Here is a 13,947-nt window from a genome sequence, read left to right as displayed (position 1 = left end):
CCTCATATTTTGTCTTGGATGGTACTATGATCTGAATGTTTGTGTTTCCCCCAATTCACAGGTTGAAACCTATCCCCTAATGTGATGGTATTAAGAAGTGGGGCCTTTCAAGGTGATTAGGTCATGAGGGCTCTGCCCTTATGAATGAGATTAGTGCCCTTATAAAAGTAGCCTGAGAAAGCTTCCTTGCCTGTTCTGACATGTGAAGTTACAGCTAGAATACTACTTTTTATAAACCAGATGCAGGCCCTCACCAAACACAGAACCTAAATATGCAGGCACCTTGATCTCAAACTTCCAACCTCCAGAACAGTGAGAAACAGATTTTTGCTGTTTATAAGACACCCAATTTGTGCTATTTTTTTATAGTAGCCTGAATGGACTAAGAAACATTGTATCCCATTGGTCAGCATTGATCAATAGATTTAATGCAGTTCCAATCAGAACCCCCCAGGCTTTTGCTGAAAATTGACAGACTCATATAAAATTCATATTGAAATGCAAAGAACTAAAAATAACCAAAAGAATTTTTTAAAAAGAACGATGTTGAAGAACTTATACTATCTGGTTTCAAGACTTATTATAAAGCTACAGTAATCAAGACAATGTGATATTTGGCATAAGGATAGAGAAATAAATCAATGGAACAAAATGGAGTACAATAATTGACTCACATAATATAACCTCAATTAATTTTCTACACGGCATGAAGGTAATTCAATGAGGAAAGGATAGTCTTTTCAACAAATAGTATTGGAACAACTAGACAGCTGTATAGAGAAAAACTGAGTCTTGTTCCTCATCTCATGTGATACACAACAATAGTTTGAAATGAACCATAGTACTAAATATGAACTCTAAATGATGAAACTTCTGGAAGAAAATGTAGGAAAAAACTTTGCAACCTTAAGGTTGTTGAAAATTTCTTAGGACAAAAAAGTACAAACCATAAAAGGCCAAAAAAAAAGGTATATTGGACGTTATCAACATTTAAACTTCTGCTCAATGACAGACACCAATAAAAAAATAAAATACCACAAACAGAGAGAAAATATTTGTAATAAGTATCTCCAACTAAGGACTACATCCAGAATATAAAGAACTCTCAAAACTGAATGATAAGAACATATGCAATCTAGTTAAAATTAGGCAAATATTTTAACAGAAATTTCATAAAAGAAAATAGATAGCAAATAAGGAAATAAAAAATGCTCTTAATTATTAGTGAAATGCAAATTAAAACCACAATGAGACATAGCACAAGCCCATCGGAATAGGTAAAATAATTTTAAACTAATAATACTAAGTATAAGCAAATATATGGAATAGGAATTCTCATACATTGTTGGTGGGGATGTACAGTGGTACAATCACTGTAGGAAACACTTGGGCAGTTTCTTATAAAGTTAAACATCCATTTACTATATGACCCAGCAATTCCATCCTTAGGTATTCACCCAACAGCAATAAAAACAGGTCCACGCAAAGATTTGTTTATGAAGTTTCATAGATTTATTCATACTGGTGCTGCCAAACCCGGCCTCTGTACACCGGCACCAAATTGAATCTTGGAGACAGAGTTTTGGGTGAAGCAGAAAAGGATAGCTTTTATTGCTTTGCCAGGCAAAGGGGGCCACAGCGAGCTAAAACCCTCAAGACTGTGTGTCCCCATCCTGAAGCAGGTAGTGAGGGGAGTGTGGTAGTAGTGGTTCAAGGAGCTGGGCATGATCGGCTTGAAGACATTCTTCTGATTAGTTGGTGGTGAGGTAATTGGGAATCAGCATCGTCAACCTTCTGCTTCCAGCCAGTCTAGGGTTTGTGTTCTTGCAGTCAGCAGTTTTCATCTGGTGGGGGTCTGCTTCCTGTTAAAACAATTTAAGAATGTGTGTCAGGCCTTTATATCTCTCAGGGAAGAGTGAGTTCGGTGATTCTGCTCTGTGGCGTATTTATGGTCTAAATTGTGACCAGTTCCCCAGCCCAACAGCTATTCTTTGCTTCTACATCTTCACGTTTCCCAATCATTAATTCTTGAGTCAGCCTTTTACTTTAAAAGACAAGGACACAGGGGGTTGCACACAGTTTTAATAGCTCCAAATCAGAACAACCCACTGTCCATCCCCAGGTAAATGGATAAATAAATTATGATATCCATACAATGGGATACGCCTTAGCAATAACAAAGACTGAATGTCTGCTACATTCAACAACTGAATAAATATCAAAAACATTACGCTGAGTGAAAGACTTTAGGTACAAAAGAGTGTAAACCTTTTGATTCATATATATGAAACACTAAAAGAGACAAATTTAATCTATAGTGATAGAAAGATCACTGGTTGTCTGGGGCTAGTGAGGAGGGGAGGGACAAACTAAGGAAAAACACAAGGGAATCTTTTGGGGATGTTGGAAATGTTCTGTATCTTGATTGTGGTCGTTACATGGTTGTACTTATTTGTCAAAACTCACCAAACTGTTCACTTAAAATGAATGCATTTATTGTATGTAAATTACACGTCAATGAAGTTTAGGACTTTTTTTTAAAATTTAGTGAGAACAAAAAAATTTTAAGTAGGATTACAAGACTTCTTTTTTTGCATTTTGTTTTAGTTTTTATTGAATTATAGTTGATTTACAGTATTATAATAGTTTTAGGTGTGCAACATAGTGATTCAAAATTTTTATAAGTTATGCTCCATTTAAAGTTATTATAAAATATTGGCTATATTCCGTGTATGGTACAATATATCCTTGTAGCTTATTTATTTTACACATAGTAGTTTGTACCTCTTAATCCCTATCTTGCCCCTCCCCCTTCCCTTTCCCCACTGTAATCACTAATTTATATCTGTGAGTCTGTTTCTGTTTTGTTATATTCATTTGTTTTATTTTTTATATTCTGCATATAAGTGATAACATACAGTATTTGTCTTTCTTTGACTTATTTCATTTAGCATAATGTGCTCCAAATTCATCCATATTGTTAAAAATGGCAAAATTTTCATTCTTTTTTATGGCTAAGTAATATTCCATTGTATATATGTACCACATCTTCTTTATCCATTCATCTGTTGATGGACAATCAGCTTGCTTCCATATCTTGGCAATTGTAAATAATACTGCTATGGACATTGGAGTGCATGTATCTTTTCAAATCAGTGTTTTCTTTTTTTTTTTTTGGATATATATCTAGGAGTGGAATTGCTGGGTTATATGGTAGTTCTATTTTTAGTTTTTTGAGAAAACTTCCATAAAGTTTTCCATAGCAGAAGCACCAATTTACATTCCCATCAACAGTGTACAAGAATTCCCTTTTCTTCACATCCTCGCCAACATTTGTTATTTGTGGTCTGGTGATGGCCATTCTGACAGATGTGACACGGTATCTCATTGTGGTTTTGATTTACATTTCTCTAATAATTAGCAATGTTGTGCATCTTTTCATGTGCCAGTTGGCCATATGTATGTCTTCTTTGGAAAAATGTCTATTCAGTTCTTCTACCCATTTTTTTAATCAAGTTGTTTGTTTTTTTGATGTTGAGTTGTATGGGCTGTTTATATATTTTGGCTATTAACTGCTTGTTGGTCATATCATTTGCAAATATTTTCTCCCATTCAGTAGGTTGTCTTTTCATTTTGTGGATAGTTTCCTATGCTGTGCAAAACTTTTAAGTTGCATTAGGTCTCATTTGCGTATTTTTGCTTTTATATATTTTGCCTTAGGAGACAGATCCAAAAAAAATATTGCTACAATTCATGTCAAAGACTTTTCTGCCTATGTTGAATTCTAGGGGTTTTAAAGTTTCTGGTATTATATTTAGGTCTTTAATCCATTTTGAGTTTATTTTTGTATATGTGTAAGAAAATGTTCCAATTTCATTCTTTTACATGTAGCTGTCCAGTTTTCCCAGCACCATTTATTGAAGAGACTGTCATTTCCTTACTGTATATTCATGCCTCCTTTGTCATAGATTAATTGACCATAAATGTATGAGTTTATTTACAGGCTCTCAATTCTGTTCCATTGAGCTATGTGTCTGTTTTTGTGCCAATACCATACTGTTTTGATTACTGTAGCTTTGTGGTATAGTCTGAAGTCAGGGACAGGATTCCTCCAGCTCTATTCTTTTTTCTCAAGATTGTTGTAGCTATTTGGGCTCTTTTGTGTTTCCATATAAAATTTTAAATTATTTGTTCTAGTTCTGTGAAAAAAGACATTGGTATTTTGATAACGATTGCATTGAATTTGTAGATCGCCTTGGGTAGTATGGTTATTTTAACAATATTAATTCTTCTAATCCATGAATACAGTGTAATTTTCCATCTGTTTGTGTCATCTTCAATTTCTTTCATCAGTGTCTCATGGTTTTCTGAGTACAGGTTTTTTACTTCCTTAGATTTATTTCTAGGTTCTTTAATTCTTTTTGATGTGATGGTAAACTGGATTATTTTCTTAATTTCTCTTTCTTCTAGTTCATTGTTAGTGTATAGAAATGCAACAGATTTCTTTATATTAATTGTGTATCCTGCAACTACACCAAATTCATTGGCAAGCTCTCATAGTTTTTTGGTGGCATCTTTAGGATTTTCTATGTATAGTATCATGTCTTCTGCAAACAGTGAGTGTTTTACTTCTTCCCTTCCAATTTGGATTCCTTTTATTTCTTTTTCTTGACTGATTGCTGTGACTAGGACTTCCTATACTATGTTGAATTACAGTGGTGAGAGTGGGCATCCTTGTCTTGCTCCTGATCTTAGAGAAAATGCTTTCAGCTTTTCATCTTGAGTATGATGTTAGCTATGGGCTTATCATAATGGCCTTTATTATGTTGGGTATGTTCCCTCTATACCCACTTTCTGGAGGGTTTTATCATAAATGAATGTTGAATTTTGTCAGATGATTTTGTCTGCATCTGTTGAGATGATCGTACGATTTTTATTCTTCATTTTGTTAATGTGGTGTATCACATTGATTTGTGGATATTGAATCATCCTTGCATCCCTGGGATAAATCCCACTTAATCATGATGTATGATCCTTTTAATATATTGTTGAATTCAGTTTGCTAATATTTTGTTGAGTATTTTTGAGTCTATATTCATCAGTGATATTAGCCTGTCATTTCCTTTTTTGTGATATCTTTGTCTGATTTTGGTATCAGGTGATGCTGGCCTCATAGAATGAGTTAAGAAACATTCCTTCCTCTGCTATTCTTTGAAATAGTTTGAGAAGGATAGGTGTTAACTCTTCTCAAATGTTTGGTATAATTCACCTGTGAAGCTCTTCCTGGATTTGTTTGTTGGGAGGGTTTTTGTTTGTTTGTTTTTTTGTTTTTTTACTGACATTTTCATTACTGGTAATTAGTCTGTTTGTATTTTCTATTTCTTCCTGGTTCAGTCTTGAGAGATTATACATTTCTAGGAATTTGTTCATGTCTTCTAGGTTGTCCATTTTATTGGCATATAATTGTTCATAGTAATCTCATAATCCTTTGTATTTCTTAGCATCAGTTGTAATTTCTTTTTCATTTCTAATTTTATTGATATGGGTTCTCCTTTTACTTGATTAGACTGACTGAAGGTTTATAAATTTTGCTTATCTTTTTGAAGAACCAGATCTTAGTTTCATTGATCTTTTCTGATTTTTTTAGTCTCTATTTCATTTATTTCTGCCTTGATCTTTAATTTTATTGTTGTTGTTGTTCTACTAACTTTGGGATTTTTGTTTTGTTTTGTTTTTAACAGAAGGAAGGTTTAATATTACCGTAATGTATAACATTACATTTAGAACAGTTTTTCTTTCAAATGGTGACTAGGTATTTGAAGGATTTGCCAGGGAAATGTTGGGACTCTAACCTCAAAGCCCAATTTGTGGCCAGTGGGGACAGGACATCATTTCAGATCTTTTAATCAAAGTTGTATTGTATTTTATTGGAGCACTGGACCTTCCACAAAAAAGGACCCCCTTTTTTAATCCTATTTTTTAATTGAAGTATAGTTAATATACAATATTAGATAAGTTACACGTGAACAATGTAGTGATTCAAAATTTTTAAAGATTTTGCTCTATTTGTAGTTATAAAATATTGGCTATATTCCTTGTATTGTACAATATATCCTTGTAGTTTATTTTATACATAATAGTTTGTACCTCTTAATCCCTTACCCCTGCATTGCCCCTTCCCTCTTGCCTCTCCCCACTGGTAACCACTAATTTGATCTCTATATCTGTGAGCCTGTTTCTTTTTTGTTATGTTCACTAGTTGGTTGTGTGTTTTTAGATTCTACATATAAGTGATATCATACAGTATTTGTCTTTCTCTCTCTGACTTATTTCACTTAGCATAATACCTTTCAAGTCCATCCATGCTGCTGCAAATGACAAACTTTCATTCTTTTTAATGGCTGAGTAGTATTCCATTCCATATTCCACATCTTCTTTATCCATTCATCTGTTAATAGACACTTAGATTTCTTCTGTATCTTCTAACTTTGGGTTTTGTTTGTTTTCTTTTTTCTGGTTCCTTTAGTTGTGAGGTTAGGTTGTTTACTTGAGATTTCTTAGGCTTATATTTCTATACACTTGCCTCTTAGAACTGCTTTTGCTGCCTCCCGTGGATTTGGATCTTTGTGCTTCCGTTTTCATTTGTCTCCAGGTATTTTTAAATTTCTTTTTTAATTTCTTCAGTAATCCATTGGTTGTTTAGTAGCATATTGTTTAGCTCCACGTGTTTGTTTTTTTTGCAGTTTTTTCATTGTAGTTGATTTCTAGTCTCATAGACTTGTGGTCAGAAAAGATACTTGATATAATTTCAGTTTTCTTAAATTTAGTGAGAGTTAGTTTTGCTGCCTAACATGTAATCTATCCTGGAGAATGTTCCATGTGCACCTGAAATGAATGTGTACTCTACTGCTTTTTGATAGAATGGTCTATATATGTGTATAAAATCCATTTGGTCTAATGTGTTATTTGAGGCCAGTGTTTCCTTATTAATTTTCTATCTGGATGATTTGTCCATTGATTTAAGTGGGGCTGTTAAAGGCCCTTACTATTATTGTGTTGCTGTCAGTTTCTCCCTTTGTGTCTGTTAATATATGCTTTATGTATTTAGGTGCTCTTATGTTGCATGCATGTATATTTTAAATTGTTATGTTTTCTTCTTGGATTGATCACTTGATCATTAGGTAATATCCTTCTTTATCTCTTGTCACAGGCTTTGTTTTAAAGTCATTTTGTCTAATATAAATATTGCTACCCTGGCTTTCTTTTCATTTTCATTTGCATGGAATACCTTTTCCATCCACTACTTTCAGCCTGTGTGTATTTTTAGATGTGAAGTGAGTCTCTTGTGGGCAGCATATATATATGGATCATGTTTTTGTATCCATTCAGCCACTCTGTGAAATTTTTTTTCAATTTGAAAACAGTCACTGTTTATTAACTGACTAGATTACAAAAGTAATCATGGTAGATACCTTATTTCATCCTTCTAATAAGCCTGTTGATCTGGTCTTTCCTGTTGCCAGCATCTCCACCTTCTACAAAATGGGTGGTCTTTTTCTTCATTCTGCCTCATGGAGAAGACAATTTGAAGGGCCACAGAAGTTGTTTACTTCTTTGAAAAGTTTTCCAACAGTATAGATCTCATGAATCAGATCCTCCATGCAGATGATGCCATGTTTGCCAAGAGATCAAACAATCAACACATTATCCATCAGGGCAATTTGCTTCTTGTTGATTTTACCAAAACCACGCTTGTAGATCAAGTCATTTACTGACTTCAGTTTTGAGTACCCCCATGCAATGTATGGTTCCACAATTCTCAGCATGTTAATTGAAGCCTTGTTGAGCTTTACGAAGATGCCATTGAAGATCTGACAGAGGTGAAGGAGCTGCAACACCTTTCAAACCTTTGGGCTCACACCATTGACACCTCTGATACTGATGACAGATGCCAATTTGGGTTCTGTGGGTACCTGGAAGTTGCCGGCTTTTCTTGCCATCCTAGCTGTTCAGATTTCAGTCAGCCTGTATTCCTTGTGATAGTGCTTAGCTTTTTCATAGATAAGCTTCCTCCTTGCCTTTCAAAACATCTTTTTGATTTCTTTCTTAGGCTCTTGATCTTAAGCTCTGTGAAATTCTTTCACTTTTTCTTTTTTTAAAAAAAAATATTTATTCATTTATTTATTTATTTATTTGGCTGCATTGGGTCTTAGTTGCAGCATGTGGGATCTTCATTGCAGCATGTGGGATCTTTCATTGTGGCGCACAGGCTTCTTTCTAGTTGCGGCGCATAGGCTCCAGAGTGCCCAGGCTCAGTAGTTGCAGTGTGCAGGCTCTCTAGTTGTGGCATGCGGGCTCAGTAGTTGCAACACATGGGCTCTCTAGTTGTGGTGCACAGGCTCTAGAGTGCGCAGGCTTAGTTGCCCTGTGGCATGTAGGATCTTAGTTCCCCAACCAGGGATTGAACCTGTGTCCCCTGCATTGGAAGGCATTCTTAACCACTGGACCACCAGGGAAGTCCCATCTTTCACTTTTTCTTAAGGGTTTCTGGCACAGCAGGAACCTTCTTTTTCTTCTCTTCTGCACCCTCCATGGTTCCAGCCAGGAAAGAGCACCGTATGACTTTTGATTGGAGTGTCTAGTCCATTTACATTTAAAGTAATTATTGATAGGTATGTACTTATTGCCAATTTGTTAATTATTTGGGGGTTGTCTTGTAGTTCTTTTTGTTCCTTTCTTCTTCTTTTGTTCTCTTCCCTTCTGATTTGATGACTATCTTTAGTTTATGTTTGGATTATTTTCTCTTTTTTGTGTGTGTATCTTTTATAGATTTTTGGTTTGTAGTTACCATAAGGTTTATATATAGCAATCTCTCTCTCTCTCTCTCTCTCTCTATATATATATATATATGATTATTTTAAGTTGATTATCTCTTAATTTCAAACTCATTTCAACAAACCTACATTTTTACTCCCCTCACCCATGATTGCTGTTTTTGACATCATATTTTACACATTTGTGTTTTGTGTATCCCTTAACTACTTATTGCAGCTATAGATTATTTTACTACCTTTGTCTTTTAACCTTCCTACTAACTTTATATGTGGTTGATTTACTACCTTTACTGTACATTTGCCTTTACTGATGAGCTTTTTCCTTTTGTAATTTTCACATTTGTAGTTGTGTCCTTTCCTTTTTCACTTACAAAAGTTCCTGTAACATTTCTTATAAAGCTGGTTTGGTGGTGCCAAACTCTTAGATTTTGCTTGTCTGTAAAACTTTTGATCTCTCCATCAAATCTGAATGAAAGCCTTTCCAGGTAGAGTATTCTTGGTTTTAGATTTTTCCCTTTCATTGTTTTAAATACATTGTGCCATCCACTTCTAGCCTGCAGAGTTTCTGCTGAAAAGTCAGATCATAGCCTTATGAGAGTTCCCTTGTATGTAATTTGTTGCTTTTCCTTGCTGTTTTTAATATCATCTCTTTAACTTTTGCCATTTTAATTACAATGTGTCTTGGTTTGGTCCTCTTTGGGTTGATCCTGTATGGGACTCTATGTGCTTCCTGGACCTGGATATCTGTTTTCTTTCGCAGGTTAGGGAAGTTTTCAGCTATTATGTTCAAATATGTTCTCTGCCTCTTTCTTTCTCTCTTCTTCTGGGATCCCTATAATGTGAATGTTAGTATGCTTGATGTCCCAGAGATTTCTTAAACTGTCCTAATTTCTTTTTGTTGTTTTTTTCTTTTTTTCTGTTTAGCTTCAGTGATTTCTACTACTCTGCCTTCCAGCTTAATGATCCATTCTTATTCCTCTGTATCTTATAATCTATATTGATTCCTTCTAGTGTAGTTTTTCATTTCAATTTTGTATTCTTCAGCTCTTTTTGGTTCTTCTTTATATTTTCTAACTTTTTGTTAAACTTCTCACTGTGTTCATTCTTCTCTGAGTCTCTGATAATCTTTATAATCATTACTGTCTCCACTTTATGTGGTTCTTCTGGGGGTTTGTCTTATTCCTTCCTTTGAAACATGTTCCTCTGTCATCTCTTTTTACCTAATTTGCTGACTTTATTCCTATGTATCTTGTAGGTTGGTTACATTTCCCAACTTGGAGAAGTGGCCTTTTGTAGGAGGCATCCTATGCATCTTAACAGTGCATTCTCCTCTGGTCATCAGAGCTATATTCTCTAGTGGTACTCCCTATTTGGACTGTGTGGGTCCCTCTGTTGTGGCTGGCTGACTACTGTTTGCAGTCTGGTAGGCATGGCTGGCCCCTGGTCCAGTTGGTAGCCAGCCCTGCCTTGTGCAGAGGCTACTGGCCACTGGTTGGCAGGGCTGGGTCATGAGGTAGCTGGCTATGGAACCCTGGGGGAACCCAGGACTAGTGCTGGCCCACTGGTAGGCAGAACCAGGTTCTGGGGTGGGTGGTTGTGAGGCCAGGATTCCCAGATCTAGTGTCGGCCTGCTGGTGCGTGGGGTCAATTCCTAATATGACTAGCTACAGGTTCTAGGGTGTCCCAAAGCTGGTACTGGCCCACTGGTAAATAGGGCGGGATCCTAGGCAGCTGGCTGAGGGGTCAAAGGTATCTCGGAGCTAGTGTTGGCCTGCTGTTTGGTGGGGCCAGGACCCATGGCATCCTGGGTCTGGTGCCAGCTTGCTGGTGGGTTGGCTGGGTCCTGACGAGGGAGGGTGAAGGGCTGTGGTTGTCCTGGGGTCACTGTCTACCTGCTGATGGGTGATGTCAGGGCCCAGGAGATCCTGGGCCTGGTACTTGCCCACCAATGGGTGAAGCCAAGTCCTGGTGTTAGTGCCAGCCCACTGGCAGGCAGAGCTGGATCCTAGGGTCTCTGGCTGCAGGCCCTGGGGGTCCTGGAGCTGGTGTTGGCCCTCTTGTGGGTGAGGCCTATTCCTGACATGGCTGGCTGCAGGGTGCAGGGTGTCCCAAAGCTTGTGTCAGCCTGTTAGGGTTTGAGGCTGAATCCTGGGATGGCTGGCTGAGGGGTCCAAGGTATCTCAGAGTTGGTGTTGGCCTGATGGCGAGCAGGACTGGAGCCTAGGTGGTCCCAGGGTTGATGCCACCCTGCTGGTGGATGGGCTGAGTCCTGTCATGACAGGCTGTGGGGTTGCAGTTGTCCTGGGGCTGGTGTCCACCTGCTTGTGGGTGGGGCTGGGGCCCAGGGGGTCCCAGGGCTAATTTCTGTCCACTGGTGGGTGAGGCTGGTCCTGAGGCTAGTGCCAGCTCACTGGTGGATATGGCCAGGGAGCAGGGGGTCCTAGGGGTGGTGCCTGCCCACTGGTGGGCAGAGCTGGGTCCTGAGGTCTCTGGCTGCAGGGCCCTGGGGGTCCCGGGGCTAGTGCTGGTGCACTGATATGTGCTGCTGGGTCTTGGTCCCTCTAGTGGACAGGGCTATGTCCTGGGGCAGCTGTGGGCTCAGGGGGTCTTAAGGCAGAAAGCCTGTTGGTAGATGGTGCTGTGTTTCTAGCTGCTTGGCCTGAGGCGTCTGAGTACTGTTGCCAACAGGCTGGTGGGCAGAGTTGGGTTCTAGTATTAATAACCTAGTGGGAGGATTCCAAAATGATGCTTTCCAGCAAGAGAGTCCACATGGTAGAACAAGCTCCCAAAAATAGCTGCCACCAGTGTCATGTCCCCAGGGTGAGCTCCAGTTGCCTCCTGCCCGTCTGGGAGGCTCTCCATGATGAAAAGGTAGGTCTGACCCAGGATCCTTTCAAATTACTGCTTCTACCTTGGATCCTGGAGCACGTGAGATTTCTCTGTTTCCCACAGCCCTCTGTGTCTCCAAAAGTAAGTCCCTCTGGCCTTCAAAGCCAAACGTTCTGGGGGCTTGTCTTCCTGGTGAAGCACCCCTAGGCTGCAGAGACCCATTGCTCCTTGGGGAGAACATCTGCAGTTTTGATTGTCCTCCTGTTTGTGTATCGCCCACTCGAGGGTATGGGTCTTAACTCCTACCTGTCTCATTGTGTTTCCTTCTTTATATCTTTAGTTGTATAATAGAAGATCTTTTCTGCTAGATTCCAGTATCGTTCATCAACAGTTGCTCTGTAAATAGTTGTAATTTTGGTGTGACTATGAGAGGAGGTGAGCTCAAGGTCTTCCTACTCTGCCATCTTGCCAGGCACCTATAAGACTCTTTTAAATTAGTATTTAAAGCTCTTATTATAATTTTTATTTAAAGATAAATTCTTACCAATAACATTCCCTTTGCTCTACTCTGTATTTCACTTTCCTATAAAATGATCTGGTCTCACTTTGTGGTTTTGGTCCATCTTTTGATATAGCGACAATGTTAAGATAGAGTCAAATTTTAAGGATGCAAGAAATTAAGAAACAACTTGAACAGTACTTCATAAACCTAAGAAGTTGATGACTCACTAGCTATTTGCAGAACAATTTTGTTTTAAAGAAGAAAGGAAGAACCTCCCTCCAGAGTTCCAAGTTCCTGATGCATATCTATAAAGTAAAAGTTGCTTTTGTAGATAGTAGGCTGAGAAATAATTTCCGGGCAGTCAAGTGCTGTAACCCACAACGGTACATCTTTGTCAAAGAATGAAAATTCTATCTATAAGACAAATTATTATAGCTGTTGTGTGTTTTGTCCACAAGAGAAAATAAAGTTATAGAACCTCAAGTCATAAATACATGGATCATAGCTTGTGAGCTTTGTAACATTTTATCAACTATAAAAGAAGTCTAGTGAAGCTAAACATGTGTGTTTTTTGGTTACTCTTTTATGCTATCCTCAAACTATTATCTGTCAGTAGCCAAACAAAACTATTCATGCTAACCAGTGGTGAGAATGTTCAACTTGTTTATCAAGAGAGAAATATTTTATTGCTTATGTTTTCCACACTGAAGCCAACTGATAAGCTTTAAAAGACGAAATCCACTCATGCTAAGAATATGATAGAAATTATCTTTAGGCTTAAAGTTCCTTCTTGGTAGAGGCGTAAAGAATAAAATTTTCAAAATGTATCTTTTACATTATGCTAGGGTTTACATTTCTATACATTTAGCAAATAAAAAAAGTCAAAAAAGTTTTCAAACTGTGTTGATGGATAAAAACAAATAATGTGTATCCCTGTCATTTTTATTTGGCTATAGGGCTACTACCCTCACAAGTCTGACCTAAACTATAATCACAGCTTTGCCCCTAACCCACCATGTATCTTTTGGGTAGTCACTTCATATCTCTGTTTCTTCCATGTATATCTGACAAGATGAAGGAATTAAAGTAGACAATAAATAAAGGTCTTCTTAAAAACATATATATTTTAAAGTTAAGGTCGGATGGTTTCTGATTCCACATTCAGGCTTATGAATATCCTGTACATTATAAATGATTCCTATTTAGGATACATCTCACTGTCTTCACCCTAACTGGGCACCCATTTCCTTTTTGTTTTTTCCTTCCTTCTACCCTTTCCCTTTCAATATAGCATTGAAAGTTCTCTGCAGTGGAAATCATTCTTCCTTCTTTTTCATAACCTCCGCTAGCTGTTCAGCTAACAAAAAGACTGAATGGCTTCTGACTGTTGATATATTTTTATGCTTATGACTGCATATATACCTCCTCCTCTTTCTAAAGTTTCAGATTTAACAGGAATACTTAGCAATAGGTACAAAAACTTAGTGGTGGCTTTATTCTAACATTGATAGAATAATTGATTATCCATGTAGAAGGAAAATGCAATTAGGTTTCTACCTTATGCCATATGCAAAAGTCCATTGCTGAAGAAATAAACATAAGTGTGAAGGATAAACCATAAACATTTTAGAGAAAATATATTTATGACGTCATAGGAAAGGATTTCTTAAACAAGACATAAAAAGAAATATCCATAAGATAAAAAGTTTAGGAGAAAACTATGACCTCAGGATAGGGAAGAATTTTTCAAGCAATGCACAAAAAATAATAATTATAAAAGAA

The 13,947-nt window shown here is 37.4% G+C and overlaps 1 pseudogene; it reads right to left on the bottom strand.

Moving 5' to 3' along the window:
- Positions 1–7,473: 7,473 nt before the first annotated feature.
- On the bottom strand, positions 7,474–8,593 carry LOC102997948 (60S ribosomal protein L7-like; annotated as a pseudogene).
- Positions 8,594–13,947: the final 5,354 nt, after the last annotated feature.

Source organism: Balaenoptera acutorostrata, chromosome 2 (genome assembly GCF_949987535.1).
Source record: "Balaenoptera acutorostrata chromosome 2, mBalAcu1.1, whole genome shotgun sequence".
NCBI lineage: Eukaryota > Metazoa > Chordata > Mammalia > Artiodactyla > Balaenopteridae > Balaenoptera > Balaenoptera acutorostrata.
The sequence above is the reverse complement of the archived record's forward strand: the minus strand, read 5'-3'. Positions and strand labels throughout refer to the sequence as shown.